Source organism: Cavia porcellus, unplaced genomic scaffold, assembly GCF_034190915.1.
Source record: "Cavia porcellus strain 051 isolate PalLab524CR breed Dunkin Hartley unplaced genomic scaffold, mCavPor4.1 scaffold_23, whole genome shotgun sequence".
NCBI lineage: Eukaryota > Metazoa > Chordata > Mammalia > Rodentia > Caviidae > Cavia > Cavia porcellus.
In genome coordinates, this window is record NW_026947506.1 from 51,167,402 (window position 1) to 51,178,562 (window position 11,161).

The window sequence follows — 11,161 nt, forward strand, 5'->3', positions numbered from 1 at the left end:
AGAAGGCGGAACTTTGGAGACAGCAAAGCTCACAGCGGCTTCCAGGGCAGAGGGAGAAAATGAGTCCCTGAAGGTTGTAGGTGCAGTGAAACCACTCTACAGTGCAGCTGAGCCTAGTGAGCCCAAGGCAAACTGTGGGTTTCAGTTAGATTTATCAGCAGGGAGCCAGCGACCACAGCAGTATCTGCTGGGGTATTTGTTTAAGGTGAGTACTCTGGCTTTGCTTTTCTTTGCTTTTTATAAGATTTTCTCAGTTGTTTTATTTTATTCCTTCTGTAGTGATTAGCTTTAGGTTTTTATGCACTTTATTGACTCCATTTTCTAATTTTCTGTTTCTTGCTGTTTTTAAGTCATTCTCTTTCTGGTTCTTAGCTTACGCTCCTTGTTATAGTTTTTCTTTTCTTTCACTCCACATTTTAAATTAGTCCACCGATGAGAAAGCGTTCTGTGGGGATGGCATCCTGAGGGTCCCCGCCTGTGTCTCTGATAGAACGGTTTGTCTGTCCTTATTTGCTTTGGCGTCTCTCTCTGCGCATCCCTCGGCACTGTGTACAGCTTAAATTCCAAAGGTCCTTTAGAATGTGTTAGAAAGTCTGCACACCCTCCACGCAGGCAGCGCAGGCTGGCGCCCCCTCCCGGAGCCCTGGGCCCTGCGCAGCCGAGTTGAGCGCGGTGCGGTGCTCTCCTGGCAGCTGGGTGGCGCCTCATCCGTGGCTCCGCAGCCTGTTGGGGAGGCGCCCGGAGCGCTGGCTGCTGCGCTGGACTGGAGGATGTGGATGCTGTTATCTGACCCTGCGCCCCATCCCAGCATCCCGGGTCCGCAGCAGCCCCCCATGGCCTGTGCAGCACAGCGGGCACTGGGGACCCAGATCGCCAGGTTCCAGGCGGTTCCAGGCCTCTCCCGCCCCTGCTCAGGGTGTCGCCTGGTCCTTTCTACTCAAAAAGATTTCCTTTGAATTTGCTTGGGCTTCCTGTTCAACTCCTCACTGCTTTCCTTCAAAGTAAAGAAAGAGTTATGGAAATTCTCAGTGGGAGCTTTGCCAAGCCATGCCATAAACTAACTTTCTTTCTCTTTCTCTTTCTCTTTCTTTTCTTTTTCTTTCTTTCTTTCTTTCTTTCTTTCTTTCTTTCTTTCTTTCTTTCTCACTGCTTGCTGAAGTTTATGGCGAGAAGCTGTATGCTTTTCTTTTCTTGGTTCTTCCTCTTGACCTCTCTGCTGCTGTTTGAAATTATTTTTCATAACATTAGAAGTTGAAAGAGACACATTCTGGGCTCCTGGTTTGTTTCACAGGCGTTGCCAGTTTAGTGAAGTAGGAAGTGAACGCAGGCTCTGCTGTCTGGGATCCTCTTAAGCCAGAGTTGTGTTTAACTGGAAAACCCAGAGATCCCTGCAGTTATTCCGAGAAGCCCGTTTATACGCGCTGGGTCCCCTTCTGCCCCTGTGCTATGTGAGCTGATGGGGTGACTCCACCCTAAAAAGGGAAGTGGCCAGTGATGTCACCCCAGTTAGCAGTGCTGTGAAGAACTCAAAACAACAAAACAGTGCCAAACAGGCTGGAAAGATCCTTGTAAGATAAAGGGTTCAGCTGCCTGTTTTACAGACAAATGGCGGCAAATGAGGAAAATATAGAGGTTTTTGAGCCAACTTTCTGACCCTAAGGCCAGAACACGTCTCCATTTTATCTGTTACTCTACTGTGTCCCTGTCATGGCTACTGTCTAGCTGGTTTTAGAAATCAGAAATTAAATACCCAGCCCTCAGCTTAGTTCTTTCCAGTCTGAGAAAGGTCTGGCTTCTTCCCATGCTGTGTCTGGTCCTGATTCGATGGGTGGGCGACAGCCTCCTTTACCTTCCTGCTGCCAACAAGACCCCAGACCAAGGGCTGGGGTAACCTAGAGGAAGGGAGTCGCTGTGTGATAAAGAGCATACAATTAAATTAAATGAAAAAGGGAAAACACACATTTTCAACATTGGGGCAGAAGGTGGCACTGCAGCCTTAAAAAGACCTGATAGGAGAGAGCAAACAGATTTATGCTATGAAATTTGACAACTTAGAAGCCATGAACAAAGGCCCTAAGGAAAAAACTATTAGTAGGGAATCTGAATACACATTAGAATTGAGCTCATAATTTGTAACTATGGAAACAAAATGCTAAGTCCAAATGCCTTCACTAGAGAATTTTACCCAACATTTAAAAATAGTATTAATACACAAATTCTTGTAGGAAATACAGAACAGAGAACACTTTCCAGCTTAATTTTGAACCTAGAACTACTGTGATACCAAAATCAGGCAAATACTTCAAAGAAAACTAAACACTATTACTTTTTGAGTTTGATGCTGAAGTTCTTAGCAAACTGTTAACAAACAGAATCCAGATATGCACAGTAAGTTATGACAGACAAGTGGTATGTTTTTAGGAGTGCTAAGGAAAAATGTACATTCGACAAAATTTACTCCACACTCATAAAGAAGACGTGCATTAGAATGGGAATAATTCAAAGGCTGGAGACAGTCTAAAAGTCTGTGATAAGAAAACGGGAAAATACACAGGGGTATTCTTTCAGAAGGAAGACTGAATGGTGTACTGATAAATGTAACAGTATAAATAGAAATGTAATGTTATATTGAATGAAAGAAGCACACATTTAAATAGACACAGAAGAGTATACGGCGTGTAATTTCACTATACGAAACTGTAAAATCAAAGCTGAGCTTAGTGACTCAAAGCAGATCAGCAGTTGCCTAAGGTAGGAATTTGGGCCGAGATTATTTGAAAATAGGCACAAGGGTGATTCTGGAAACTAAAATCTTGGCGTTCATGGCTGCCTGGGTGTGTTTACATTTGCTTTAACTCCTTGAACGGATAAACTCTAGAGATGCATTTTATGGAATTATTATGCCACTATTCCTTTTTAAGAGAGTGCCTGAGATGGTACATGTATATTTATGTTCTTTGTATCTTGAAACAAATTATTTCTCTTGTTAGGAAATCCATAGAATCCTTCCCGGAAAGTTTCTCATGTTTTTATTAGCACTATCTGGAAGAGGCACCAGAGGGCGCTGTTTCTCCGCGAAAGCATAAGCGGCACGGACACTTTCTGCGCCGGGTGTTCTAGGAGTTGTTGATAACCTGCTTATCACTGCCTGGATCCGATGACTGTCACATATCCTGCAAGCTTCCAACAGGCTTATTGCCAGGGTTTGGTTTTCTGTTGTTAATGAAAATAAAAAGGTAAATAACGTGCAGTTAGCCATATCCTGTTGGGAGATTCTTGTCTACTAGTTTGTTGCTGACTGCCCGGAAATGTGCCTGACTTCTGCATTTCCGTGCAAGACTTTGGCGTGTAGTTCAGAGCGGCGCCACGAGAGGGCAGTGCAGACGCACATACCGTACCGTGCGCGCCCGCGTGCGAACATTGGCGTCCGCACCGCCTGGACCCGAGGCCACGGTCGGTGAGCACCAAGAGCCTCGCCCCGCCAACGGGGGAGCGTGAAGGCCAAGCTATCCCCTCTGTGGGAGCCGCCGTTTGCTTCGGATTTTTTTTTTTTTGAGACAGGGTCTCACTATGCAGTCCAGACTGGCCTTGAGCTCACTTGTAGCCCGGGCTGGCCTCGAATTCGCACGGATCCTCCTGCTTCAGCCTCCTGCGCGCTGGGCTCGCAGGCGTGTGCCACCCGCCCGGCGTTGAGTCACAATGTTTCAGTTTGAAACTGTTCCTCAAGGTAACTGAGCGGCCCAGCACTCTGGCTGTGCGAGCTCCCGGTGTCTCTGGCCTGGGCCACGCGGCCTCTGCTCCTCCTCGCCTGAGCCCCAGCCTGGGCCGGGCTCTGTGCATTACTGAGCCCGGCAGGCCTCCCCTCACCCACGCCCTGCTCTTCCAGCTGCGGTGCGCGGACCCCCTTTGCTGGAGTGGCGTCTGTCCGCCCTCCTCCCCGGCCTTCTCCTGCCTGCCAGAGGTCGCGCCCAGCCTCAGCCTCTCCGCGCCCTACTCCCCACCACTGGAGCGTCCCGTTTACCGCTGCGGAGCCAGGAATGCAGATGGAGCCTGTACCGGAGAGAAGCCCGGAGCAGGGGTGCCTAGAGCCGGCCCGATCAGGTGCAAGCGCGCGCTCCGCTGCCCCTGGCCACGAGGCTCCAGGCACCGAGGAAGGGTGATGCACTTTGGGGCGGGCGTGGGGTGGGGGCACCGTGACGTTACATAATCCCAAGGGCGCGTGGCTTGGCTGGAAGGGGAGTCCGGAACTAAGCTGGTGGTCCCTGCGCAGCCTGTCTGTTACACTAAGGGAGTTCATCTAGAGCAGCGGAAGGAGGTGAGCAGCAGGCCCGTCTGGTGCGGGCTCTCCTCGCCCACATACAGGCACATTGAGGTGCAGACTATCTGCGTAACACTGAATAGCACCGGGCAAGTCTCTAACCCCAACCCTAACGGATGCGTGAATGGGTGTGTGAGGAAGACAGAAGTCAATGAAACAGGACTGAAATTTAGAAAGGCCTGCAGTCAGGTCTTGCTAGGACCGCGGGCCTGTAGGTAAATGGGTGCCTGCAGCTGAGCGTGGAGACCCTCACCAACGCAGCTCGGCCCCGGGCTCCCAATGCAAGCCAGTTCTGACCGGCACTGTCCTCAGCCGGCTCCCAAGCTGACCCGGGCTGTTTCCCATCACTCTGGTGCTGGAGCCGCAGTTTCACGTTCCTCTTTACCGGAGGAACAGACTGGATGAGACCGGTTCCGGTCCCCTTCGTGCCAAAGGGAATCGTTATTCTGACTGGTGTGTTCACATCACGACCAGAATCTGTCCTGGATTAGCTCCTGGCAGCAGGCGTGTAATGAAGTCACTTCCATCGGTATAAGATCAGCGCTGGCAATGCTTACTCCATCGTGGTCAATTGCTCAGTGCTTCTAAATTAGAAAAATAGAAGAGAAATTGTTACATGGAGGAAAAGTATGGGATGAGCTAAATCCCGAAGAGAGTGACTAACACTGCCACGGAAAGTACTCCTCAGGCTTGACCCGGTTCACCTCTGAAGAGAGGGGGTTCCCAAGTGTAATTCACATGCTGCCGGTCCTGGCTCTCAGGTGTAAATCTCTGGGGCAGATGCTATCGACTTGTAAACTTAATAGGATTCAAAAAATTATATAAAGGGTGAAAAACAAATCTTCAGTGGCCATGATGGCTCATTGCTGGAGTCACTTTCCTCCACCAATGTAATAGCTGAGCTTCGAGTCCCTTAGGAATTGAAAACTGACACACGATGGAGAAATGACACAAGTTAGTTCACTGTGTATTTCTACGAGTGAAGTATTCTGTTGCAAGAACTGTGAAGTAATTTTCTTAAACTAGTACTAGTTTAAGACAAATTATGAGATTCCATATTCTTACATCTTCCTTAAAATTCTCTTCAGCACCATTTCCCTGCACTTTTTCTTCCTGTCTTCTGTTTCTTCTCAGATGTTGTAATCTTTCCCTGTGTACTAATAAGACTTCACGGCAATTCGTATTTCCTGCACACATTGCACGTTAAAGAGCCTCACCGGCTCTCATCACGTTAAATTTCACATGAATACGGGATGTAAGTCCATCTGACCTTTGCAGTCTTCCTAGAAAATCGCACAGATCTCCACTTACAGGTGCTGCAAGTGCTCCACACGCAGCTCATGCACACACCTTCTCCCCCCACCAGCTCCTGTGCTGTTTCCACGTCAATATTCCCATAAACGCCACCCGCTTTTCTAGTCTGGACTTTCCTTAGTTCCTGCTCTCGCTGGCAGCGCACCCTCCTTAAAGCCTTCCCTCGCTTTTCTTTCCTTGAGGCTTCCTTCTAATGTGGAGCGACTTGCTGTGAGCTCAAGTCCAGTCTGCAGTTCTGTGGTTGCTCAGTGTGCACAGCAGCTGTGGGTGGGGGCCCCAAGTCATCAGGTCGCACCCCAAGGCCTCACCTAGGAGATGAGGCCTCTACAAGGCTCTGAGTTCAGCAGACATAAATCACGGGGAATATGCCAGGATAGAATAAAAATAACCCGAGAAAATATTCCTTCTGGGTACAGATACTTATGTGCTGGGAAAGAAAAGCCGTGAGAATGAAAGCCTTCAATACTGACCTCCATCAAGAGGAGAAAAAGTGAGAAACTGAGGCAGAGTGAACTGGGTTTGGATTTTAGCCCCACTGTGTACTTTTCTCTGAGGAGGAATTGTTTTACTTTAGCTTTGGTTTCCTTTTCAGTAAAGCAAACATACTAATACCTCACTCAAAGGCCCATTTTGACAGCTAAGCAACATTGCACACAGTCTCCTTCCAGAGGTGGACACAGGGTAGATGCATCGGCCAGCTTCAGCTCTTGGACAAAATCCTCACCACTTACAACTCTGAGCCAGGGCTTACTTTGGCTTACAGTTTCAGAGGCTTCAGTTCATGGCTCCCCACCAGAAGCCCCACAGCAGAAGAGCGAGCAGAGGAAGAAAGCTGCTCCACACACCACACACGGTCTCCAGCCAGCAGGGAGCAGGACTCAGGAGTCACGGAGGAAGGGGCCCAGGTTGTCCTGAGGCTCAGGTTCCCACCCGACCGCCTCTAACCAGCCCCACCTCTGTCAGCTAGGTCAGCTGTGACTGTCCACGCTGCATCCATCGCTGGGGTCTTTGCCCACAGATCCAGTCCTGTCCCAGGACTCTCTGAATCCACTGAGGCTGACAATCAGGATTAATGGGCACTGCTGATTATCACCAAATCATGGCCAGGGTTACAAAGCAGCAGGGGACATCCCTCTTGAGGCTGGAATGCTAATGTCTAAAAGTAACAGTGTGAAGAAGTAATAACAAGAGTGTCACCAAGAACGCCATTGGCCAGGAAGAGGAAGTAACAGCCGCTCTGGAAGCAGCAGACTGTCCGGGAGAGAAAAAAACAGAAACCTGTAGACACGGCAGGGCCACACACTGCTGACAAAGATGACAGGGCCACACACTGCTGACAAAGATGACTGTCACATAAAGCAAGACACCTTAGGTCTTTCTAGTCTTTATAAACAGCCTCTGTCTGCCGGCTCGGCTGCTCCAGTGGCTTCTGAGTCTGAAAGCATTTCCGTCACTATTCTCTCCCAGCGAGCCAGCGCTCGGGGAAGCAGAGATGAACAGAGCTTCCCTGGGGTGTGGGCTGGGTGCAGGGGGACACTGGCTAGAAACTGCCGTTTGTGTCCCCACCAGACAACGGAAAGAGAGCTGCAGCTTGGTCTGGGATCTTACAGGTCATTCAGTCCAGCATTTCATTTACCACAGAAGAAACCCAAACTGGACCAGCTGAGTTGGACCAGTCTCGGGGCTTCTGAAAGGCGAGCCAGGCCCAGCGCCCAGAGGCTCAGCTGCCCTTCCCAGGGCTGCGGCTGGGAGTTGCTCTTTCAGATGCAAATGCTTTGTGCGCTTTGTCTTAGGTTACTAACGAGGGTTTGCTGCCGGGTAATGAGGTGGATTAGAGGTGTCACAATCACCAGCCTCTCCTAAAGCATCGCGATTTTTCCTTTGTTTCTGCTTAGGACGTGAAACCCTTGCTTGTTTTCCTTTTCTTACAGCTTGAAGGGCGGACAGCAGCACGCACAGCTTGATTTACTTGTTCCAGTGGACGACACAAGTAGTGAGAATGAGATGAGGAAAATAAACGGCCCCCAGGGAAGTCTTCGCTATCCCGGTTCCCACCCCTGCTTCGGGATGAAATCCAGCAGGGCCGTTGCTAAGCTACTGGAGCAGCTGGACTCAGTGGGAGTCTGGGTGGTCTCACAAAAACTTGCTGAAGCTCTGAAGAGGCTGAGACATGATGGGCATCCTGGATGGAGCCCCTGGGAACAGGTCAGGGCTCCGTGGACCCACTCACCCACTGTTTCCTGACAGTGTCCTGGAGGCTGGGTGTCCCAGCCCGGTGGGGATTTGCGGTCCCTGCTTTGGTCCAGACACTGAGTGTGACAGATGCCATAGTGGGGTGAGGTGACTTAAGTTTCAGATGTGCCAGCATGGAGTCTCATCTGTCTTTTAGGTCCTGAAGTTTGTTGGGAAGCAGGGACCCGAGGGATGGAAGAGGGCAGGAAGCTAAAGAGGGCGCTTTAGTCAGGCACCAGAGGTGCTAGGGAATCGAAGGCGGCCCAGAGGCAAGCTCCAGTACAAGGGCCGTGCAGAGCAGGCAGGGCTGAGGCAGGATGGGCAGGAGGAGCCGGCTGGCCTTGAGTGCCCTCCAGTACCTCTTCCTGTCTGCCCAGGACGTTGCAGGTGGTAACTGTGTTTCAGGACAGTGTGAGCTGCCTGGTGTTCCGTGGGTGCTGAGATACCAGGTGACCTGGAAAGGGTAGCGGGGGCAGGCCAGGGAATGCAACGAGTCCAGCCACTTGGGAAGGTGCTGTTGAGCAGAGAGAAGCACAGTTTGTGACTGAGTCAGTGCCCCGTGTCTTTGAGAAAGGCCCGGATGGCGCAGGAGGTAGGATTGGCGTTAGCTGGCAGACAAGAAAGATTTCAGGTAGTTACAGCTTGCAGGGACAGCAGGCCTTTTCTTTCCTCACCTGCAGGCAGGCAGGCAGGCCGGGCACAGGCCTCGAGGTGCCGTGGGTGCCATGCTGTGGGAGAGGCAGTGCTGTGCTGGTCTTGGAGGGTGCTCCCTGAGCTGCATTCTAGCACGAAGTCAGGATGAGAAACCAGTGTCTCCTCCATACAAGCTTCTTCCTTTCCTCTTGGTCCATCCAGATGCTTGACTTTGAGCTGCTGGTTGAATTCCCAGCCTCACCCCACAATACCACAGCTGGTGGAAATGGCCAGCACCACCACCACTAAGCAGCCCTTGATCACTTACCACTTCAGAGTGGAATTGATCACTTCAGAGCAGGGTGATCGCTTCAGAGCAAAGTGATCACTTCAGAGTGGAATTGATCATTTAGAGTAGAGTCACTCACTGCTGTGGCCTGTCCTGTCATGTCTTCCTGTCTTTTTAAAAGGCATTTCTTATATTTTTAAACTTTTTATTCTTAAACGATTTCAGAGTTCACAAAAACCAACATACTACAAAATCTAGAGCTAGCGTGCACCTTTTATCTATCTTTGTCAAATGTCACTGCCCTAAATAACTAGTAAAATTATCAAAGCCAGCACCGTAATGGTGAACTCTGGGGTTTCATCCACACTCCTCACTCAGATTTCAGCATCACACCAGTGTCACCACGGGTCCTGGTTCCGGATCAGGTCCCCGACTGCAGGTTACACTGATTGTCAGGGCCTCTCTTCCTCCTCTCACCACCTCTGTGCTTTTCCAGTGTGTAACAGCAGAAGACACTCGAATGTCATTGGGGGTCCTCAGCACTGGTGTCAACACTGTGTCCCCCACCTGGAGAAGGGTGAGTAGGGTCTTTGCTGAACGGTGTCCCTAGAACCCATGGTGACCCACTATGGGTGACCAGGCAGGAAGTGGTTCAGGAGGTGCCCGTGGGCCCACACCTGTCCTGGGGCCGGTGCCCCAGGCCGCCTGGAGCAGCCCTACTGACCTCCCCGTGCTGTCCTGCTCCCATCTCACCACGAGAGGCACCCTGACCCGCGCCCGTTGGGCTACCTGCCTCAGTATGACCTTGTCAGTGAGTCTTCCAGGGATCCCAGAGCTTGCACCCACAAACCCCGGACTTCTCTGGACAGTGCAAGGCCCAGGACTCCACATGGGAGCAGAGGGAGGGGTTGCAGCCAGCTGGAAATGGCAAAGAAAGAGCTGAGAGTGGCAGCTAGGGGTACAAGGAGGACCCCGTTGGAAGTCTGTCAGGAGGCCACCAGCCACACCTGCACTCAGACAGGGACACAGTTCCTCCCCACCCGGGGGACTGGGCCAGGTATTACAAACGGTGCCCTGGAGAGAGCTGGGTGGAGGACCGCTGGCATCCCTGCGTCCCCTCCGGAGGGAGCAGTGTCCCTGAGAGTGCAGCCCCGCACACTGCAGGACACCGCAGGGCCCACTGCAGGACATGCTGTGGGTCCCACGCTCCCATGCTGGGTGAAGAGTTGCGCGTCCCCCATGGTGTGGCCGCTCCTCTGCCCTTCCCTCTGCTCCGGAGGAGGCTTCTCCCAGGACCTTGCGGGTCATCTGTGAAGGAGGATCGGCTCAGCCGCCAGGACCAGAGCTTATCTGAGAGGCGCTGCCTTCCAGGGGCACCACGGGACAGTTTGTGCGCAAGACGTTGAGTAACAGTTACCATAAGCTGATTAGCACATCCGTCGCCACCCCAGTAATCACGGGGCTCGTGAGGACACTGAAATCTGCCCCACCTGATTCCAACCAGGAACCACACCTCTCCAAGCCACGCCCTGCGCGCCCCATTCCCGGTGACCTTCGGGGCCTCCTCCCCTTCTCACCCCCACTCCCGATTGTGCTAATTCCTTTACCACCATCCTGCCTTCCTCTCAGGGCTGGTTTCTTCTCATTCCTTCTGTTTTTAGTAACTATTATCAGGAAAGAGGCCCAAATTGGGGGTGGAGGAAGCAGATTAAAATAAAAAATAAGAGACAGAGAGAGATGAGGCAGAGACAGACAGAGACAAATGGAGACAGCTAGAAGAAAAGGAGAGAGGGTCATAAAGAGAGTGATTAAGATGAAGAAGATTAAAGCAAAGAATAGAGAGGAGAGGAGAAGGGAGGAGAGGGGAGGAGAGGAGAGAGGGGAGAGGGGGAGAGGAGGGGAGGAAAGGGCAGGGGAAGGGAGGGGAGGGGAGAGGCATCTTTCTGCCCCTTGTCTGGGAAACTCCCTGTGGATCAGCTGGTTCCTGTGGGTGCTGCTCTGTGACTGCATCTTGCTCCGGGAAGATCCTAGAAGTTAAAGGAGGGCTTTGAACACATAGGCCTCAATCCCTTGAGGGAGTTGGAATCAACCGACTGGTCACAGAGCTGGGCAGTGTTGGGGCAGCAGGGAGGGCCACAGCGGGGCAGTGAGGTCAGTCAGCCCAGCAGCTCACTTCCGGTGAGTAACACAGGTGTCTGGGGGACTAAGGTGATGAGGAAATGACCTTTGGGCCTCAGACCCAACCCAGAGACCTTGATCTGCTCCTCGGCCTGAGCAAGTCCAGCTCTGGTCCAGGGGACGCTGCCGGTCTTCCCAAGGCTGGCCTGTCCCAGCCCTGGTCTGCTGCTGTTTCTGGTACCTCTCCTGGCAAGTGA

At 51.7% G+C, this 11,161-nt stretch overlaps 1 long non-coding RNA gene across 1 annotated transcript; it reads left to right on the plus strand.

Moving 5' to 3' along the window:
• LOC134472537 (uncharacterized) lies at window positions 1-10,637 on the plus strand. Its single transcript, XR_010042406.1, has 3 exons — window positions 1-205; window positions 7,564-7,837; window positions 9,283-10,637. It is a non-coding gene; the product is annotated as an uncharacterized LOC134472537 (long non-coding RNA).
• The last annotated feature ends 524 nt before the right edge of the window (window positions 10,638-11,161 follow it).